This window comes from Ochlerotatus camptorhynchus, unplaced genomic scaffold, assembly GCF_037179485.1.
Source record: "Ochlerotatus camptorhynchus isolate MF236.1 unplaced genomic scaffold, CSIRO-AGI_Acam_v1.1 ptg000023l, whole genome shotgun sequence".
In the NCBI taxonomy this organism is placed as follows: domain Eukaryota; kingdom Metazoa; phylum Arthropoda; class Insecta; order Diptera; family Culicidae; genus Ochlerotatus; species Ochlerotatus camptorhynchus.
In genome coordinates, this window is record NW_027040515.1 from 1,977,722 (window position 1) to 2,001,412 (window position 23,691).

At 39.6% G+C, this 23,691-nt stretch overlaps 1 pseudogene; it reads left to right on the forward strand.

The window, feature by feature from the left end:
• Positions 1–308: 308 nt before the first annotated feature.
• LOC135706488 (uncharacterized) lies at positions 309–20,954 on the forward strand (annotated as a pseudogene).
• Positions 20,955–23,691: the final 2,737 nt, after the last annotated feature.

The following is a 23,691-nucleotide window of genomic DNA, read 5'->3' on the forward strand; positions in this document are numbered from 1 at the left end:
ACCGTGTAGATGCTTTTTGTCTTCACGTTCTCTTTGGATTTGGCCTGTTTGAACGGTTTCGACGGCGCATTCTTGTTGCTGTTGCAATAACCTTCCTTGTGTCCTTGTTGCTTGCATCTGGAACAGGTGTGCGAAGCGAACGGACACTCACGAACATAGTGCTGGTCGCCACACTTCCAACATGGCGTTTTCGGCACTTTTTGGTTCTTTTTTGAGGCAGGATTATTCTGGTTGCGAGAAACAATGTTGACGTTGCGTGCTTCTTTGTTCTCCACCATCAATGTGTTCTGCTTGAGATTGGCCACGCGATGGCATTCTTCCACGAGGTTCTCCAGGGTGGCTTCTTGCTGGTGGCTTCTCCCAATTCGTTGACTGCGGTTTCGTCGGCTTCCAATTTCGAGATCAACCTAGCTCGTATGTCCACATCCCGTGGCGATTGGAGTCCACAGACAAAACGGAGAGCTTTGAATTGGTCCGGTGTGAGCTTGGACAGCTGAAACGCTTCACAGTGTTTGTTCACCATGGCAGCATACGATGTGAAGTCATCCGCGTCACTCTTTGCATACTGGAGGCACTGGTAACGGGAATGAAAAACCGACCCACCAACGACAAGGTGCTGGTGATTGAGGATTTCAAAAACACTAGCATCGTTATCATTCTGATCCGTAGTGGCAAATAGATTATCCCGGTTGTATCGACGCGTTTCATGCGAGGCTTATATAGTTCGATCGTTCCAGAACGTGGCACGTAAAAGAAGTTGATTGGTTGGTTGTTTTTATTTAAAAGTTTGAACAATCGATACTTATTTATTCACATGTCATGTATTAAAATAAACTGATTAAATTTAAGTTTTACATTTTTTTAAATCTTTATTTAAGAGATTTTTAGCCATAGGCTAGTTCATCTCTTTGTCATGGGGAGGTCTCAGAAGGAGAACCTCGGAAACGGAGTTTTTGTTTAACAGAGTGTTTTAATTCTACATACTAACATTGTTGTTGGGTTGTTTGCTGCTATTCTGCGGGTGGACACCGTCACGAGGGCCGACGGCTCATCCTATGTGGCATTCCACCGCCTGCTAAGGCTGTGGAGTACAGCCTTCTTGGCTCTTCATAGGAAGTTAAAAACAACATTGAACAATGACATTTCAAATGGGCGTAATTGATTTTGTAAACAATAGCTTTAGTCGTCGATTTCTCGCAAATAAAAGCCCACCCCTCTAAATAACAAATACTAACTGGTACAGGAAACATCCCTCTGCGTGCTGGTGTCATTCATTTTCATGAGTGAGCTTTCATTCACGAGAAATCGACTACTAAAGCCATTGTTTACAAATGCAATTACGCCCCTTTGAAATGTTGGCACTGATTTAACATTAAACTGAACAAGACAGCACCGTGCCGAGGTCCAAAGGCTCATCACGTGCGGAACCGTCCCGATAGCCAAAAGAAGACTTACAAACAGAAAATGACAAGGTACTGACTACTAACAAAAATCCGAACAAAACAGAGCTCAGCTGAATGGGTCCAAAAGGGGGCTACCATCCAGCTAAGATGTCCCGAGTTTTACAATCGTTGCTGTTAGATGATAGAATCAACGAAAAAATGGATTCGACACCAACACATAGCAGATATGGCTTATCAATCATATCCAGCTCTAATAATGGTTTAACAGATGATAATTGACGGTTCCAAATCCGAGGAAATGTAGTTCATATTTACAACATGTTTACTATATACGGCAAAGTGGCATAATGCTGCGCAGCATCTAATTCCGTGCATTTCGCTAAAATGTTGCAGTATTTTACAGTTTTATCTAAATTTATAATTTAACCATGCACAAGTAGTTAATACCTACCATCATGTTCAATTCAAATGATATACAATTTTCTATTAGTTTAGAAATTTTCAAAACAGCCTGGAAATAGGCCTGCGCAGGATTATGGCACTTTACGGCAGAATAAACACGTTCGGTGGCAAGCTACAAGATGTGACTCTCCAGATGCCACAAGCTCGGCAACAAGTACAATGCGAATGGTGTGGAAAACCTTTACAACTTCTTGTTCAGATTCGATAGTCCTAAGAGTCTTAAGTTAGTGTTACATGGCCAAATCATAACGGTCGAAAAGTACCTAATCTTATAACGCAACGATAGATACAACCAAACGAACAACGAGGGTAAAGATTCCATGATTTTCAACCTGACTTCTTCCTGTAACATGTCGAACGAATCATGCTAAATGCGCATCAAAGTGTGACATATTTAATAGTGCAGGTATAATGCGAAAATGATGCAATTCGTTTCTAAATTGGGGAAATAATCAGCGGCTGTTTTTTTTTTCACCGTTGACGATTCTTCTCCACTTTAATTTATATGTGAATCACGCACTGTTTTTCGTCGCCATTTTGATCAAAGAGTGTAAACAATGCACATTAAACTATGTCTTCGGATCAAAAGTTAGAGCAATTTGAGCGTGTGCAGTACACCCTTTACTAACAGTGATCAGCCAACGATCGGTCCTGCTTGCTCATTAAAAGTCCAAAACAAAATCAAAAGAAACCCTTAGCCGAAGAAGGCTCAACTTTGCCGAGATGAACATATTTAATCGGGATAGTGATTCCTTCTGATGCACAATTTTTCTACTTTAATTGATTGAACGCTACCGCCAGCATCCGTTCACCAATTAGTCTAAACATCGCAATTAAACTCAATGAAATTCAATAAACTTCTTCTCCTTCGCTCATAAAATTCAAAAAACAATCAACCAACCCCCATTCTTCAATCCTTCTTCGCTCTCGTGGCCGTGGTCACGTGATCGCCCTTTCAGCCCATATTGCACCGCGTTTAATTATAATAATGGTGTTCGTTACTTTCCCATTGTCGGTGCGATTCTTCGTGGTCGTTGCCCATCAGCCTACTTGGTGTTCATTTTCGAGTATTTCCACACGGCCTACTGCGAACGCTGCTCTGCTAGGACGTGTGGCTTCGGCTTCTGACGAGCCTTGATGGGAGAGTGAGTGAGAATACAGTTCATTAGTTGGTAGTTTTTCGACATGAAGTTAACCTCGAAGCAGAGGGAGGTCGCCGCGTGTCGCGGCACGTGACAAATATGTTTCATTATTCAAACTAATTCCAATAATTGCATGATGTTCCCCATTTTTTTTGTTGTTGTCCTACATCTTGACTGCCATCGATGCATTTGCATTGGGATCGAAAACAACGATGAATCAGCCATTAAGTTCATATTTTCTTTTACAGTTTAATAAAAGTTTTCATTACTCAGAAATGTTGTTTTCCCAGTAAACATTTCTCACACGGTCGATGAAAAACCACTTGCGGACGGCGGCGTCCGACTTTTCATGTGTTTGTTGAAGCTGCATGCACTCGGGGCAATAATAATGGCGTTCATCACAAGGAGGAGTTAATGAAAATCGTTGGGGTCAATGTAAACAAACAGAGCAAACAACATGCTTCTCGCTTGCTTGGTTGCGTGTATAGAGAGGGTCTCAGATAGTCAGTAAAGGCACGGTATTACCAAACCGGAGGCGGTGGGTTCGATTCGCGGTCCGCTCGAGGGAATCTTCCGGGTTGGACAGTTTCTCGACTTCCATGGGCATAGAGTATCATTGTGTTACAATTTCGTGCATTTGGTTGGCATAGAAAGCTCTCAATTAATAACTGGGGAAGTGCATCTAGAATATCACGTTGAGAGCCGGCCAAACGCTCAGAAGCGTAAAAAGCCTAGAAGAACAAGACTGTGTGTGCGCGTGGATGTGGATGCATTTTCGCAGCGTCGAAAGAAAATCTCATCACGATGTAATCCTAGGTAGGCTACAAAGTGATCGCACTTCAACACCTCGCAATTTATTCGGTTGCTACGATCGGCCGTCGGTGAAGTGAAATTGTTTGTGATGAGTGAGGGATTTTCAATGCAAAGCGGTTTTGAGAAGTTTACTGCACTAAACATTGATAAATTGCAAAATTGTAAACATTGATCATTTTTTTGAATTTTGGACCAGTAAATAACTAGTCTTGTTCCATTTCCCATACAAATTTTAAAGTTCACCCGCAGTTACAAATCGTAGTCAAATTCGTTCAAATTTGGCACAGTTGTTGATGGCCTCAATACACATACACATCGAAAAAACAGTGGTAATAAGGGGGTTGTGTTACGCCATTTAAACATGACCCACCGTAATGTACATGATAGAATAATATGATTGTTTAAATAAAATATATTGTGATATATTGTTGGATTCCAATCCAAATATCTCAAATATATCTCAGTATACCTCAAGATATTTTGAGGAATGAAAGTCAATGTTTTGATAACATTTTGCGTTCACTTGTGTTTAAAAAAATCATTCAGAAAATCATGTATTTTTCTCAAAATTCAAGTGAAATTTATTTTTTATCGGTTTTGCCTGGACCAAAACCGATCGACGAAAAATGATAAAAGTATTCTTTTCAACGAACAGCGAACGTCTAGTGTGCGAAAAAAAAGTTGGTATCGCTGCGCCATCTTTATGGCAAAAACTTAAACTATTTTTATCCAACAAATTATAGCCCTAACTTTATTGAGGACGTCAACTCAAATGGATGCAATCCTGCTAGATTTCATTCCTGACTCATTGTGCGTTGTGCTTGCCATACAATATACAAATTCATACATTGGCTGGCATAGAAAGCTCTCAATTGATAACTGTCGAAGTACATCTAAAGGCTAACTGAAAGTAAATTGGTACGCACAAAAAGACCTGTAATTCGTGATTCAATAAGTTGAAAAAGTCCATTCATGATTGCTTTTCAGTACTTTATTAAAACTTCAAGTTATAGCACTAGATGGTTACATTTCTCCAGATCGAACGAAATCTCAGACCTTCCTCTTGATGGAGTCCATTAGCGCCCGCACAGTGGAAACGGACACGGAATCAGCGCATTTCTTCCATTTTTCCCGCATTTGCTGGATGTCCTTGACTGCCACGCCGCTTCATCGAAGTCACTGCTTTGAAATTGCCCAGTATTTTTCGATTGGTCGAAATTGCGGGCAATTCGGAGGATTCATTAGCTTGGGAACAAAATCGATCTTGTTGGCAGCATACCACTCCAGAACCACCTTGGAGTAGTGACAGCTGGCCAAATCGAGCCAAAAGATGACTTTGCCCCTATGCTTGCGGATGAACGGCAATACACGCATTCTTCGATGTATTCGATCATTTTTGATTACTCTATGAATCAATCGCCGCTGGAAAGGGTTAATGCCATTAAGGATCTTGGACTCATCTTGGACAGCAAACTACGGTTCAACGAGCACATATCCATGACAGTTGCAAAGGCCAACTCCATGCTAGGATTTTTGCGCCGCAATACTGCACAATTCGACGACGTGTATGCCTTGAAAGCGCTGTACTGCTCTATGGTCCGCAGTGTTCATGAATATGGAGTACAAATTTGGGCTCCATATCATCCTGCTCATGTACTGCGCATCGAGAGAATCCAGAAACAGTTTATAAAGTTTGCATTACGACGTCTGCCATGGACAAATCCAGATAGCTTACCTCCGTACGAGCATAGATGTGCGCTTATTGGACTGCAAACACTAACAAATCGCCGAGTCTTTCTCCAGAGGATGTTCATATTTGACATGACTAGTAATCATATTGACTGCAGTTGTTTGCTCGGGAACATCAATTTCCGCACTCCAGCTCACCGTCTCCGCAACTATTACTTTCTGAGGACTCCCGGACATCGTACTGCTCACGGTTATAACAATCCTCTCGATAGATGTTGCAGACTGTTTAATGATGTGTGTGATGTTTTTGATTTTAATATAAGTAGACCAGTTTTTAAGAATAGGATTAAGTCACTTTAAACAGTCTTTATGGCTAAAATGTCAAAGATGGTGGTTAAATAAATAAATAAATAAATAAACATGGGATCGTCAGATGTGACGAATGGTTCCGTTTTCAGGCCACAACTGCAAATCGCTTGCCAAATCATGGCCTTCTTCCCGAACTTGTCGGCAAACACGAACTTAAATCTTCCCGGAACATCCCCACGTCCAGTCGCGATGTAAAACTTTTGACCGGGAAGCTGCTTAAAATCGAGTTTGACGTATGTTTCGTCATATCATCAGATCAAAGTGCAGCCCTTGTGTTTCGTCAAAACACGGTCGTACAAGAGCCTTGCACGCTTTTTGGCCACGGATTTCTGCTTCATGTGCCGGTTCGGATGTTTACTGGCTTTGTACGACTTGTATCCTTCCCTGGCAAGGATGTTCCGCACCGTTTGAAAGTAGGCGTTGTACCTTCTGGTCACATTTGGGATCGAAAGACCGGGGTTGGTAACGTACCTCAACACCTTGCTGCGCAGCTGACGATCCCTGGTTCCATTTTTTTTCGTAGATCCGCTGTTTCCTTTCCACATTCAGAGTTTCCATGTAGGTTTTGAGTACTCGACAAACTTTTGTTTTCGGCATCTTCAGCACTATAGCCAGCTTGGAACCGGACCACTCCGGATTTTGTTTGTGAACAATATTTTTTCTTCTTTCGAGTTCCATTTGACGTTATTGCTTAACGCGATCGACTACTTTGATCAAACTTGCACCAGTTGTTCTCTATAGAAGTGTAAACAAACCATTGTCAAAGATTTTCTATTCCCAACACTAGAGGCGTGCTAGCGTTGCGCGAGGGGCGTACCAATTTACTTTTAGTCAGCATTTAGAACATTACAAAGTCTATAAAAACTAAAAATCCTAGAAGAAGAAGACATAATGGATACATGGCCAATGAGAATAACTCAGAGGCGCTCAGCCCGTAGGTAAAAATGTCAGTAGTTAGGTAGGTTCCGATTGTAGGTACACATTGTAGATTCATTTTTATACCTTTATCTTGACATCTTGACATCCAAGGGGGTTAGATTTTGAAAAGTTCTTTAGTGGGAATGACACTGATAAAGACTACACATTGTAGTCTGTCATGGATACCAAAATTAATTAAGTGGAAGATAAATTTTGTTGTTGTTTTATTTACATTCTGAACGGCCTTCCCGTTGTGGTTACATTACGGTACCATGGAGTCAAAAAAGTAAAAGGGAAAGGAGAGCAGCAAAATGCAGCACATGCGATTCGACAATGGAGTGATGCTCGTTAAGAAAATACCCGGAGATGGGCACTGTCTATTGTTATCATACAAGATTATTGACTTACATAAACGAAGTAGGCATCGGTCCATGGAAAAATTTTAATGACAACATAGGTAAGTGTTTGGTAAGGTTAGGTTGTTTAAAAATTGATTAAATACAAGAAGTACTCAGTTGTAGCATTATCTTATATAAATCGTTTTCTTTGATTTTAAAAATATTTCAATAGTTTCGACTTATAAAAAAAAAAGAATAAAAAACATGATTCGAATGCACAGTTTGGGAAGCTTTAGAATTTTAAATAATTTTGCAATTTTAATAAATATTACAAAAACTACAGTTGGGTGCTTCTTGCTCAACCAAATTTTCTAATTATCGGGCCAGTGTTGGGAAAATATCAAAAAATCAAATCCCACCAAAGATCAAGATCACGCTTGATTTTCATAGACAAAAATCAACATGCAAACAACTGCGGTTGATATTGCAAGCTGTGATATCGCAGCTCGGAATAGCAAGCTAACAAAACTCACCAGCTGCAAATCCCACCAAACTATGGTGAGATTGAGTTTCGTGATTTTTGCTTTACACCCGAACGCAACCGAAACTTCCATAACGGCTGGCAGCAGTTGCTTCGTGCCTGCCATCGGTGAAGACACAAAAGAGTTAGCATCTTCTCTTTCCAAGAAAACGAGGTGCAACGGAATCATTTTTGCGTCGATTCAACTTTACACGCCACGAATAGGCCTTTTTAATGCACCACAAATGTAGAGTGCGCCTAGCGAATTCAAGAGGAAAAGTCAGCCAAACCGTGATGTAAACAGAATGATGATTTTTCACAACGCAAATTAAAGCATTTTTCATTCAACATCTTGCCAATTTCCATCAGTAATTGTAATATTTTACGATTTTTCACAGATCTGAACTGATTTGCAACTTAACTATTCACATACAGGAAATCCGGAAGATCATAACCACTAAGACACTTTTATAATTTTCCTTTTTTCTCAACAAAAATATTCCTGGACACTAGCAGGATCCTTGCAAAAACGATACAGAATTAAATTTTTCAACTGTAAATGAAATTTTGGAGCATCTTAATTTATCAGGAAAAGTAAAAAAGTGTTCTGCTGCCTATGTCTCACGGTAAAAAATTCTGCTCGCATCACTCTTTTTGACGTTCTCCTATTTACCACCAGAGGTTGAATCGATCGCTTAGTTTCAAATAAATAGGCGTATAGCCTCGCAATATAAAAGGAGCTTGTAAAATCAATATCAAGCATTATATTTCGCTCCAATATCACGTGTGAAAAATATCAATTTGCTAATGATTATGCCTTCACTGTATCGGGAACCGCGAGGAGCCATCAGGGCACTCGATTGAAGTGATTTGGATGGGATTACCAACTCCCTGTAGCTAACATTTCGTGGATTGCGGGTGGGCTCTTTTCCCCTTTCCTTCTTCTCCCGCCTATTGGGATTGATGGGGCTTACCCGTTCCTTTTCGAAGGATTTTCCACCGTCCTGAAATATCGACGGCCCAGAAGATTCTGTTGCGATGATTCACTGATTCTTCCACTTGCTCGGACACTTTGTCACACAAATTGCTCCTGATGCACGTTTTGCACTGTGCACACTGCGCGCGATTCGGGGATCGCTTTATGCTGATTAGTCACTTAAGCTAATAAATCGCCAAGAAACACTTTCGGACCACCAAGGAATTCGTTAAGTTATTGACCTATTGCACTTCTTTGCCTTTTCTTCCACGACCAGAACAGAACAGAAAAAGGGATGTATCGCTTCCGACGGTATATTTTGTACTATCTATTATTTACAATTGTCTCCTCTATCCTACCTATGTACAATGTACTTAGCGACCACTACAAGTGGGCATCAGTGTGTAGCGCATGCGCGCAGTTTCCATCTCTCTTCTCTTATCATCTCTGGTTTAGGATTAGGGTGATACCGTTTTAGTTTTAAATTCGTTTCAATTTATAGAATTATGATTTAACTTTAAGTTTAGGTTTAGGATTTAGTTAGTTCATTTAGGTTAAGTAGGTTTAAGTTCATTTGGGATTAATTTAGTTTAAATTTAGTTCAACATCAATCATTCCGGCCACCTTGAACTAACTTGATTGTTCAACACTATATACAACAAACTCTATATTGCTCTCGGAACTTCAGCTCATCGAATCGTTTCGCTTCGGCTTGGACAGCGAAATGTGGACGACGTGAGTGGTCGGTAACGTTCGGCTTGTTGTGGCTACCGGGGCTACTGAACTCCATGCAGAGAGAGTTGGCGATAAGCAATGTCCATTGCTCATCGTTGGTGTCATCGACTGGGGATAGAAAAGACCAGGTAGACTTGACAATATACTGTAAGGAATTGGAACCGCAATTACCTGCTAGATTCCCTCGCAAGCCTCGAGCAAATTTCGGCGTGCTCTACCAGGTCTCACTCAAAGGATTCTGGAACTTAGTTCTCCGGAATCGGCAACAGCGCTATCTTGGCGACTGGTCTGACGACGGCTTCGGATGATCCAGTTTTCAGAGTGACGACACGAACTACTCCGTCCTTGCCCGGGTGTACCTTGGTGATCTTCCTGAGCGGCCATTGGATCGGTGGTAGGTTGTCGTCTTTAATCACCACGACTCGTCCAAGTTCAATGGTGACTGGTGACCTGCACTTCGTGGATCGCGATTGGAGCTGTTGCAGGTACTCTGGATACCATCTGGACCAAATTCTCTGGAACCGCTTCTGTGTGAGCTCCCAGTGCGTAAGACGATTGTCCGGAATGTTGCACAGATTATGTTCCGGGACGGCTTGGAAGCTGGTTCCGATCAGGAAGTGTCCAGGGGTGAGGACATCCCTTCACTCTTTGGATTTTGTAGAGACAGATAACAGCGCCAAACGGTTTGTGACGAGACGACGTTGAACTGCAGCTTTGGAAGAAAACACGCACACCAACATCATGATACATGTACGAACCCACACAACTGAGCGGAAGATACAGCGCAAATCAAAACACGAAGCAGTGTCATCACTCATCGTCTTCATTCAGCTTTGGCTGTTTCCGTTTGCGTTTGCTTTCACCGGCGTTGACAAATACTTCCTACGTTATATAATAGGAAAGTAATGATTATTCCAATGTAATTTTTGAATAGAATGCGTGCTGCGTTGGCCAAAGAAGACGGCATATTTTATTACGTTTAGCAATGATTTCGATACGTTGTATTTCCAGTGACTGGGGTGTTGGAATAATTCTTTAGAGAGAGTGAATGCTTTTCCCATGTTTACTTCTATGCTTATTAAGATTCTTTTGAGCACCAGCTCCGCAAATCATCAATTACTATTAGAGATTTGCATCTTACTGATAGCCGTGGTGAAATTGGAAACTCTTTCACTCGAAAGCAAAACATGTTACAAGCACATCATGATGCGCGCTTGGATGTGTGATTGTTTTTTCAAGTGTTTCTGTTGCGAATAAAGTTGTAATTATTTAAAATCGGAACAATCACAAACAAGTAAGAATCTTGCTATCGCAATATAATGATGATGATTTCGTCTTCTTTCCTCGGCTGATCATCAACGTCCGCATTGACATCTATCATGCTGACACCTGTCATTTATTGAGCCCAGGTGGTGAAGTTGGCGGGGAACTCCCAACAGTTTCAATGGGCACTCAACAGATGGCACTGCGATCACATACGGGTGGTAATTATATGCCTTGTATGAGGAATTGATTAGTGGGATATCTTGTTAATTAGATATCTTTGATATTATTCTACATGGTGGCTTGATTTGGGTTCTGGATACATGAACTTACTTCTGGAAGGAGATTTTCTATCACTCCCGTGGATTTCGCACAAGTGTCTCTGCTTACGGGTTTGATGAGTACGACCAGAAAACAAATCTTGATCAAGTCATGTGGTAAGAATAGTCCATTGCTATGTGCAGGTGTCTTGCTACAACAGTTGGTAGTCATCATCATCGTCAATTATGATCAAGTTATTCAGTTTGAAAAACAAATACAACCTCGCCATGACTTATCAAAGTTTGTATACGTGAAGTGAAACTAAGCGTTTTTGAATCTCTAGTGAAAGATTCGCAAGACATGAAGCATTTCAAGCTGAACAATGCATTCGGTCATATTCCTATATATTTTCAGCAGACAGATCGACGAAAGAAGCTATTATCTAGCTTCTAATACGACAAACACGACAAGAAACGGTTCTGTACCCAAGTTATTAACGAAAGAGAAAGTCGATGCAGAGAATCTATCTATGTTACTTAGGACCTAATGCATTGTTCAGCTTACTTTCTTGACCTCTATTTTTTTTTTAAAGTTACATCAACAGGCCACTAGCTGTTTTCGATACAAGATCTTCAAATTTCGTGAGCTCTGCAATAGGGTGCTTCATTTTGAAAACAGTATTTGTAATCTTATAGGGCACTCTCCAGTTTGATTCATAACGCCAAATTTGAATCTGTGTGTGTGTGTGTGTGTGTACAATCTAACCCCCACTGTCCGGCAGTGTTATTATGGAAGAAAACTGCTTTTTATTACCCTTCAATTAAAGCAGGTTTAGTCCGGGAGTTAGAAGGTGTTAGCTCTATTGCAGCTCCAGTGACCCATTTCAGAATGCCTGGTAATTCACGACCACTCCGAGGTCACTTTTACTTACAATAAGCCCCGCATGTTCACTCTACCTTTATCAAATGGATAATGGTATCATAAACACACTTCCAGATTCAAAAAATATTATTTCCAAATCTGGCACGTATATAGTTTTGAAATTTGTTCAACTGTATTAAATCAATCTGAATGGACATTTCTTATCAATTTTGTTTCGAATACCTCTTGATTCATCTGCTGGCAGCACTTACTGGCACTTACCGGCAACCAACTCATCTGCCCGCAAATGCAACAACGCCTAAATCTCAAAGCTCTCCGAACGTCTCCTCGAAAATGCAATCGAGATATGTATAAGAACAATCTTCAACTGGAACGTACTCACCAGATCAATACATCCGGGAGCAAATTCCCGATGCTTATTTTTCTCTCGCAAACCCGTCGTCGTCGAACGGCAAAAAAAAGGAAACTCGTTGAGCAACTTTGTGACACGGAATTTTCACTGAACATAAACCGCGAATTCACGAATTTCACCACATCCAACTGCGAAACACGTTCAGAAGCACTTCTGGCACAATTTCGATCAATTTCTTTCAAAAACACAACAAAAAAAGTTACAAGCGACCCAACATCAACACCGATTGTGCCGAGCTCTTTCACGTACCTTGCAGCGCGTAAATAAACTGAAATTAAAAATTATCACTCGCGATGCCACTAATTTCTGGTCCGGGAGAAAATCAAACAACGCAGATCGCGACATCTCTTCTGATGCTTGCAAACATGTTGAATCACGTTTTCTTTCTCTATTCTAAAACTTCCCGGAAAGCGAGAAAACTACTAATCACACACGTATAAACGTCCGGGAGGCAGAGCGCCAGCGATAATCTGGCAATTGCAGCCGAAAATTATGAGAGCGAACGCACGCACAAAACAGAGAACAAACTTAAAACACAACCGTATCCAAAGGCGTTCGAAACTGCACCCGCACTTTAGGTGAATCATCCTGTCGCAAAAAAGCCATGCAGGAGACGGATTCTTCATCGCTTTTAGCTGGTTTAGCGCATTGGTCACAGGCGGAAGTCATGCTGACTCAGTTTCCAAAAGTGATTTAGAAACAGCGGTGGAGATGCTCTAATACGCAAAGAGGAATTGGATTCTCAAGATCGCCCAATGCTAGACAGTATACACTACAATATGTCTGATTGGATAACTTTTTCACTGTTTTCACAACACAAAATATGCTCTAATTAGACGATTATCGCAACGAACTGCACTTTCCACTAACAACCAGTACAATATTACAGGTATACCGAACGGAAAAAAACGAATAACGATAGCCCGTGTGATAAAAAATCGACAAATTTAGCAGCGCACAATCACGACGATGTGAATAACAACAACTAATGTTCCATAACGCCAAATTTGAATCTGTGCAAAAAATGGTAAAGATTGATGAAGGTTTAGAGGTCACGTAAGAGGTTTGAAGATTACGATGGTTGCAGTTGAAATTTCTCAAACAACGCTCCAACTTTGATTATAGTAGTAACGCTGTAAAATTTGAATATGTTACTGTTATGACAATCAACAACAGGCATGTTGTTGTTACCGTCAGTTTGGTAGCAATTTAAGGAAGATTAAAATGTGAAAAATCACAAAATGGGGTAAATTGATACTTGAATAGGTGTGAGAAAACAAGACCAGTTTGATCATAGCAACATCAGGCTTGTTTATCGTTGTCACGGCAACCAAATATTTAGTTTTGATGGCATTCCGACGATTTGAACCAAAGATAGATTGATGATAGTGAAATTAAAAGAAGTCCATAGGCGTAGCCAGATAGGGGCAGGGGGGGGCGACTGCCCCCCCCCCCCTAAACTCGGCAACACAAAGGCTTTCGAGGAAATGGCGTTCGGTGAAATGGCATTCGGCCAAATTTTCCATGGTAATTTTTTTTTCGCCCCTCCCTAGCTCGAAACCTGGCTACGCCCTTGAAGAAGTCCCATAGTAATCTCTAAATCTTCATCAATCTTTACCATTTTATGCACAGGCTCATATTTTGGGGCAATGAATAAAACTGGGGAATGACTTATAAGATTGAAAATACTTTTTTTCAAAATTAAGCACCCTACTCCGCAATTGTTCCAAAAGAACAATTCTTCTTTGAATAAACTATGATGACTACAAAGCTTTCGGAGTTATTCCGGAAGAGAAATAATGGTGTTAAGCAATATAATTGAACTGAACTAATCTGAAACGATGAATTCGAATTTATAAAAACATTCAAATGGATGGGACAGTGCTTTACTTGTCCTACCCGGGTATTTTAGCTACATATACGTTCCCATTATGGTGTGTTCCAATTATAGCCTATGGAATTCCCATATGCCATAATTGGACCACACCATAATAGGAACGTTTAGCCATGACTGTTACATCTACCCTACCTATACTGTAATAAATTTGAAATCGAATCGGAATTTTCTAAATTGACGATCATTACGGTCATTAAATTTATTGTCTCACCGCGCACCTGTTGCCATTTGGATTTGTCCTTGTCTGCAACAAAGTTATTAAAACCCTAAACAAAAATAAATAACTACACTCGTTTTCTGAATGGCCGTAATCTCGACCGGTATAATTGAACATAATAATTTTTCATCTTGCTAAATTTGACATAGCGTAAAAATAAACAAACGCGCCAAAAATTCAGCTCTTGTCGTGCGGCTTCGAAAACAACAGCCGCGAACGGCATCGGCCTATAATAACACTTTTGCAATTAAACAACAATCATTTCGAACATCGTGTTCTCGGGGAAAGGGAGGGGAATAGCGCCGGCGGTGGAGCTCTCTTCTGCTACATCTATGTGTAGTCGCTGTTCGTCATCGTTTGAATTACGGCCGACTAATCTCGGCTGACAGAGAACCCGACAGTCCCAATTGTTAAGCAATAAATCAAAATGATTTCCCACTCGTTCACTCCGGGGTAGAGCAGGAGCACTCGCTCTTTCGGTTTTTCGGGTCAAACCGGGCGATTTGGATTTGGGTGCTGCCTGCTTTGATGACTCTACTGTGTGCCGAGTTGCAAGCCGCGAAAACATAAACTTGACAGCTGTTGATGACCCCTGATTTGACGGGGGACGTCCGGGGCCATGGCCGACCAAGAGTCGCGCTAATGTTTTGGCTTAACACACTCGGAATCTTAACGAGCCGACGTCAGGTGCACGTGTGAAATGAAGAGTGAATTTTAAAACAGCCGTATCTACTTTTGTAAACAACGATTCAGACGTCAATATGACGAAACTCCTAACTCGCCCAAGCAAACTAACACCACCATACTTTACCCTGCCTGACGGATTTCGACGAATTGACGCTTGAATCTTTGTTTACAAAAGCAGATACGACTATTTAAAGATTCACTCTTGAAATATTTAAGCAACAACAACTGTTCGACTTTGTGAAAAACATGTTTCGCCTTCTTATTCCAAGAGCACCATAGGATACAAATTTCAGCAACCCTGAGAAGGAATGTGCTGCTTTAATTTTCATCCCTCGAATAACATCCACCTGCAGAACACACCCCCACAGCTGGCGCCTCACACGGTTGCCGGGGCAACCGACTGAATTTAGCTACCTAGGCTCCCCGGGCAGCAGAAAACGTTGCCTGGAAGCGCAGTAGGCTGGTGTTGGCACGAAAAAAGGACAACTTCAACCACCACTAACACCACCGATTGTGCGACATCTACAGAGCTATGAAAGGTGCGAATACACCAGGAAAATGGCGTTGTATCGATCCGACTTGCGCAGATTGGCAGGACGAGATTCGCAAACGGTCTCGGTGAAATCGATTTTCTGCTGATGCAGCACAAGACAGCATTACATGCGGATTACCTTCATCCAGGGCAACCGACCGACGGCTGGCACGTGCGGGGGAGTCGTCTCCGTATCGCCGCATCAGATATGAAATGATTGGCAAACAAAAAGCATTCATCTCCTCACGCCGGTGGTAGGTACCTACAATAACACATCGCCGGGAGTAAAGATACAATTTCAAGATATTGTTTGACAATTTCCAATCCCCTCCGAATGAGGCGATGCTCTCGCAGACTGGGGTGGGCTGAGCACGGCTGGGGGAGTACGAATCAGTCAGCCAAAGGGTGCGGACGTAATGAGATTGTTAAAATGGAAATTCGAGCGATTCTTGCTCTCAGATAGACAATCAACTTGATATGGGACACGTGCTCAAGGATTTTATGGAACCTGCAGCTAAGGAAGCCATGGCGAATGGCGTTGCTACTGAAGTTTAAGAGTAAATATACTGAATATTTCTTCATTATTGCAATTATTGCTTGTAATATTTTTAACACAAATTTGTAGTTTTTTGAAAGCAAATGCTAATTTAACCCTTTGTAAGGTAGTGGCAACTTTATTGCAGGCAGCAATTGCTTTTTCTCAACCTGCTAATTAGTCTACTATTTAGTACCTTCTGTTTCATAATACTAAGTTTTTCATGATCTGGTCTTATTGTATACAATGGCAATTTTTGAAATTTTCAACTTTTGCTTTTTTTAAGGCCATTTTGACGCTGCAAGTTGGACCAGAGTTGATGCTTTTCCATTATGTTTTAATACTAAGTTGGCATTTTGATACTACTCATGCTACTCTTTCAGTGTTTTCAGATCATTTCCGCACATTTAAAGCCGGTTTTGTCTTTTTCGCAAAATTTTGTCGTTTTAGTCATTTCATATTTTTTGTTGTTGATTTGGTAATTAAAGCCAAAAATACCACTCTGATTGTGGGTTTCAGGAAATCATGATGTTTCTTGGGCCAGGTTTGAGTTTTAATGTCATTTTGGCTATACAACATCTCTATTAAATATTGGTCGGTCGAGAGCTTATGGCATGTCTCAAAGTGGATCGCAATCGACATAAGTTCAAGATCCACTCATCTAGAATATAGAAACTTCTGTAACACCTTACACATAAATTTGGTTTCCATAAAGCTGGGACCTAGACAACTTTGCTAGACCGAAGTCTAAGAAAAAATCTCATTATTCTGGAACGATGCAAATGTTTCAAGATGAACAGATCACGGACATAGGCAGTTTAACATTCTTGATCTTAAGAAAAAATGTTAGATTCCAGGATTAATATGAAAGAATTTGGAAGATTTCTTTTTTTTAATCCAGATCTTTAGGACAGACAAATTAAGGAAATTTGTGCGGTGTGCAATAATATTAGATATTTTGAACATTTTGAACAACAGTCGTAGAAGAAAAAAAGTTTCTGGAACATAGAAAACAGTTATGATCTTAGACATATTTTTTTTCTAAAATCTGGAAAATTCGGCAAAATACTCTCCAAGTATTTAATGGAGATAGAAAAGAACTCAATATTAAGCGAAATGCTTTTTTTTTAAGATGTCTGGACAAATACTAAAACAACTACACGCAAACCAAAAATCTATTACAATGAATGTTAGTTCCGTTTCCTATCATCCTCTGTTCATGAACATCGCAACGAATGTTAGAGATTGACCATGCAAACAATGTAATGGTTTTTTGTCTTTTTTATTTCGTGTTCTATCTACGTAGAACGACGCACATTGTAGAACATTGTAGAACGACACACACACTTGCCTCGAATCTCTCCAGCAGAAAAAGCATACGAAGTCGAGTATGCGAGAAAATGAGCGCTTGATGTTTGCTTTTAGCATAGAGATAACTCTAAGACCACTGGGTCCCGAATAAAATCATTATTATTTTTGGCTCACTCAGTAGGGAAGAGCGCTACTTCGTCGTAATCGCCCATTTCCGTTCTATCGAGCAGAAATCATCAATAATATTAATGATTTCACAATGCACAAAACAATAATACGTTTGTTCCGATGCGTTAGTTCATTAGCTACAACATAAATCCTATTAGAGCGCATTGTATGCATATTTACGCTCATTGTTCTCAAAACAAAAGAAGCGCTCCTAGCGCATCCCCTTTTACTCCGTTTGTCCGTAGGACGAAGAAAATCTAATGGCGTTTCAATGCGTTTGGACGGAATTGAAACGCGTAGGACGAATTTAGAAGCAAGAAGCAGTGTTAGATTTTTAATAATATCTCAACAATGTTTGACTCTTTATCAAATCCAACGGTACGTATGGAAAGGTGGATAAATTTAGAAGTTATCTTTGATGAAAACATTCCGTGTTTTGTTCAAACCCTTTCCAAAAAGCGTAGTAAAGTGCGCGATGTCCTTAGTAGGACGGAAATTAGATCAAAAACCCTACCAGAACAACGGTCCCAAGCAGTCCCAAGCTATTTCACTCACCCCTGCATGTTCTGCATGAATCCACACACCCCTGATGTTATCTGTCAAACTTTCATAGCGAATCAAAACAAACATAGTGTAGTAATAGAATTTCAACTAGAATAGGGTACGTTAATCGTTTGCTCGGGACCAATAGGCTACTAAAGAAGTGAGCCAATTTAAAATCGTTAGTTTCGTATTGATTGTTGCTTTTAGGCTATCCATATTCAGAAGCAATGAGAGAGCAGTGGAGAAAGCACAGGTCTGATAATCGCAACGTTCTCGAACCACGAACCAGTCGGCAATCTGATTCCTATTTTTTTTTCGACATAACTAATTTACCTCACTAATACAGTCTACATTTTTCGGTCTCCAATTTTCTTGCATTGGACCGCAGCTAGGTATATCGCATCCTCGGTTCATGCGGTCTCCACTAACATCCTCTGATGATGAATCCCACATAATTGTAAAAGAATCTTACATCCCCCGGTTGGGTGTAGGCTTCATTTTTTTTTTCTAAATACTAGTCTTTGAAAAAAGTCTAGAATTTGAAAATTTTCCGAGACCATTTTTCGACATCGTATGCTTGGAAAACTTTAATGATCATGATCAGTAAAAAAGCCTTTGAGAGCCGATTTATTTCCGAAACCTCAGAAAATTTCTGATAACTTTATGACAATTCCGAGATCAGGAAAAAAATCAAATTTAATAATCTGGATGTATTTTGAAGATAACGGACTTTAAAAAAAAAACAAAACATTAGTGATTTTGACAACAACACTAATTGGACAGTTAAAGTTTCCGTCTGTTTGAAACTCTTCTTGTCAAAATTAGACGCTTTCTAACACAAGTGTGTTACCAAATCAAGCTGTGATTTGATGTGAGGTAAATTCTTTATTCTCATTGGTCGAAAAAAAAGTGACTTTAGTGACTGACTTAAAATAGTGCCATAAACACTAAAAAGTGAGCCCTGAAATATAGATATTGGCGATATGTTGATACGAAAATATCGATATAAAAACATCGGATATTGATAAAAGTAAATCTGCTTGTTGAATGGATTGTGGAATAAATGCTCAATTAATTTCTTACAGCAATTCATGACTTACTACAATCTTCAATAATTCTTATTTACAGAATTTACGGAATACAGAATGGACCATCTTCAATGATATTTGAGATGAAATATCAATACCAAAACAAAACTTCCCCAGCACAAAATCATGCACGATAGTTTTATATCGGGAAATGCGAATCAATCAACGTCAATGATATTTTAAATGAGATATCTGTCAGAAATTACCGACATTTTAAATTGAGATCCGGATTTTTTTTTTCTGAATTTCCAGAAATGTCAATAGACTAACGTCCATGAAATTTATTTATTTATTTATTGAAATGGCCATTCTCGGAGATGAACCAGCGTCTGGCTGAATGAAAATCTCCTTAATAAAGACAACCAACCAACCAACCAATCAAATAGCCATTCCTGAGATCCGAAAATATTAAACTAGTAACTGCTGACGCCATTAGAGTGTTAATCAAGTGGAAGTGATCCATAGTTGTGGGGAATCCATACTTGTTGCGTTTTTTTTTTTTTTTTTTCATTTTAAAACTTTTGGGTCATTTGTGACTTGTCCGGGGATGGGATTTCTGCTAGTGACATTGGCATGAGCGGTATGGATGTTAACCATTACGATGGACCGTCCCTTTGCGGGATTAATGTTGTACATGTGAAAAGTTGAGCGAGAAATCGACACTTTCAAACAAGTCATTATCCATTCATTGGTTTGTGTTTGAACTGAGCAAACTCTCAAAGCCAGAGCCAATAGCGCATTGGTAGTGTTGCTAGAAACCGCTTAGGCATAGGTAGCGAAGGCAGCTTAACCCGAGTAGCACTATTTCATCACAATAAGTTACAGCGACTTGTTAATGACTGAAATAAGTCGTATATAAGTTTCTACAAGTGATTTGTGACAAGCGTGCTACTAGGGAAACGCTGTCCAGACTGGAGAGTTATAACATGTCATAACGGTTGTCAAATAATTGCAACACAAAAACCACCATCAAGATAGCGCTATAACATGTTATAACTCTGTAGTCTGAACGTAATATTAGGCTCTGCTTTTATCTTAGGCTCTGAATCATTTGGCGAATTTTTTTTTAACTTTTGGTAAAAATTTGACAGATTGATAGTTATTTCCCCTCCGGTTGAAAATAACTCTACTCTGGAGCATGGTTAGTTTTGACAGTTCGATAGTTATTTTCAGATCTCAGTGATTTGACAGCAAGCTAGCACGATAGAAGTGAAAGAGCGCATCCCGTATCAATTTTTTATCGCTCCTTCGACTGGAGGCGCCACCGAGAACGGAGAGCAGAGAGCTGACCAATGGGTGCACTTCGAGAAAATGCATGAATTCATGTCAACACAGCATACGTGTTATCCTCCACTTGTAGTGAACAGCAATGGTGACGTGATTAAAAATGCACAGAACATACCAGATCCGGTGTAAGATGAAAGTGGTGATCCCGATGATTTCAACGTGAGCTTCTACATCGTATACGATCCGGACCCATCGTTTCTGTCTTCTCACGATGATGCTCAACGTCTAGCTTCTACGAGTCATCCGTTTCACCTGTGGCTGGTCCCTCAGACGAACGTCATCGCATAAGTCCTGGCATGAAACATCCGGAAAACAGGATTCAATCTGAGAAAAAGAGGAAGAAGTGGTACTCGCAGCAGGACATGTTTGAGTACTTTCGAAAAGAATCCAAACGGAAGCGGAAAGAAAGCAAACAGTGCCTTATGCTCTTAAAATCGATCGCTCAATCACAAAACATTTCTGTACCTTTTGACAACTCCAGTTCATCAGATTCCGATATGTACTAAGCAAATGTGCTACAGTATCTAATCTGAGACCAACCCGTATTTTAAACTGTCCTTTGTTGTTATGTTCGATTTGGAGGGAAAATTAAAAAGGTTCTTTTGTACTGGTTTATTTATTGAAACACAATGAATGATCCGTTACATTCGAAATTAATTGTGCCGTGAGTTTTGTTGACTTAAAATAGCTTCCAATTTTTCCAAAAGCTGCAAACGAAAAGCAATACCTTCTCCTTTATCGGAAACAGGTTGATATTCTGTTTCATTTTGACCGCTTTGTGTGGGTTCTTCTGTTACTTCCAAGTCAGCTTCCATTACATCGTTCATATCCACACAGATATTATGTAAGACACAACATGCCACAATAGTTTTTATACAGTTCACTATGTTCAGTTCTAGTTCCTTATTGAAAATACATCGCCACCTTGTTTTCATCTGACCAAAAACGCACTCAACAATGGTTCATAGTTGAAGATGCTAATTTGGTTCATGCTTTGCGGTGGATATTACCGTATGTGTGATAATATTTGCACCATTGAGCAATGTCAAAATTTAAAAAAATTCTCAAAAATTTCGTTTTCGAGTTTTTTTTTCATTTATTCAAAGGGGGGATGTTTCTCAGAGTCTTAAACTATGTTAATCATTGATCGAGTTTCCACTTTCTGCAATTACGGCCTCCACACGCTTCCGGAATTCACGGCAGGTTCTAATAATGTAGTCTGGATCCATTTCTCTCCAGGTACGGGTCAATGTTTTTCTGAGGCTTGATGTACTCGGGTGGCGTTTAGAACAGGCCTTCCCAAGTAACAATCTAAATGCTTGGAAGATTTATTCTTATTTTATCATTGTTTTATCATAGCATCCCTTCCAGCCTGTGGTTGTATTACGGTTTTGTGTGCTTGTCATAAAATTAGGCCGTCAAGTCGTCTATAAAACTGTTTTATGACTACTAAATTAAAACTCAGACTTCATAGTTTTAACGGTAGCTGTAAGGTGGTTCTGCATCACTTCTTATAACTGAAGAATAAAACCAAAACAAAACATACAATTATGTTTTATGGTACACTTTTTATGACCGATATAAAACTTGAAGCAGTCTTAGACCTTCATTAAAGCTTCATTACAACTATCATCTTTATCAGAGGCCTAAGATTCACAGATAAGAAATATACTGCTACAACAAAAAATACTCTGAAATTTTTTGTCATTATAAAAAACAAATCTATTCAGATATATGAAATGAAAACCCCTTCAGTGTTTCTGAACACGATGAAGATGAGACGATCGACAATATGAAACTCCTGGAGGAACTACAGTTATACGATCCCTACATAAGGCACAGTGCGGTGAAGGAGCTCTTAAAAATATTGAACAAGCGGCTTTCCGATACACTTCCGAAAGATCCACGAACCCTTCTTAAACTTTCTTAAAGCAACGCCGACAGTTTCACTAAATCCGTTTGGAGATGGCCAGTATTGACATCACGGCTTTAAACCTTGTATTGAAAAAGCTTTTAGTGGATCCAATAAGCATTTCTTACATCTTGATTACAAGCGAAAATAGGAGGATCGCTTGGAATGTTGACTTTTTGACAGGTGGTCATGGTTTTTGTTTTGTTTTGATTCGCTGTACCGAATAAAACCAGCAAGCTAGTTATATAGCTTAAATATAACTTAACGCTCTCAATTTGGACTACGAAATGCTAAGATACAACCATTAGGTTTATGTTATGCTATAGAATTCCAATCTAGGAGAATATGTTATATTGAGGTATTTTTAAGGAGTAGCAAGTTATAACGAAAAAAAATGTCGCCGTATGAACAAATTTCACACAGTATGAATAATTACGCTTTAATTGATAGGCAATAAAACACTTTCATACATCTATGTATAATTAAATGATATGTGACTGGTTATTTCTCAACAGTAGTAACAGTTTTGTACTAAATAGATAATCTTTGAATGACTGTTTAATGCATGGTGCTAATGCAGACAAATTAAAAATATCCCTATATTTTAGTATTCATATGGCGCACTAAATTTATGCTCCTATTTGGTATAATAATCATCATAAATATTGCACGGCATGCTGTGAAGCATAGCAGATTGGTTTAAAATTATAATAAAGTCGTCTTATTTTCAATGTACAATAATATCAGCCATTATTACCAACTGACAAGGATCATGATTTCACATCAAACATCGAAAGAATAAAACCACAATAAAATATTTCTCAATATTAACTATCATCCAAAAACCCCAACTCAAAACCTTCAAAGTTGTCAAAATGTTTTGCGTATCATGTTTTATCAACTTCTTCAGGAGCGATTTATGCGGTTGTAATATAGTTTTATGGTAGTCATTAGAAGGCTGTTAAAACTTTCTGACCTGGAGGAGGTTTTATGTTTTCATTTTTAACAATCACGTCTAGAGTGTGATAAAACTAACATAAATCCTATGCTCCTAAAGTAGTTCGCATATCAAGTTTTAATGACTGCATTAAAACTGGGCCAATTGGCCATGACATGGCTGTATTGCGGTTCTCAGGAGATTGTTAAAGCAATGTGGTCGTCAGTGAATGTTTTATAATTTGGTTATATCAACTGCTATAAAACTTAAATAAAACAAAAATTGTTGCTTGGGTTGGCCTTCATGACGCGCCATATTGAGTAATCCAGCGGATTAAGATCGGGGCTGGATAGCGGCCACATATCCTTCACCCAGAACGGTAGATGTTCCTGCA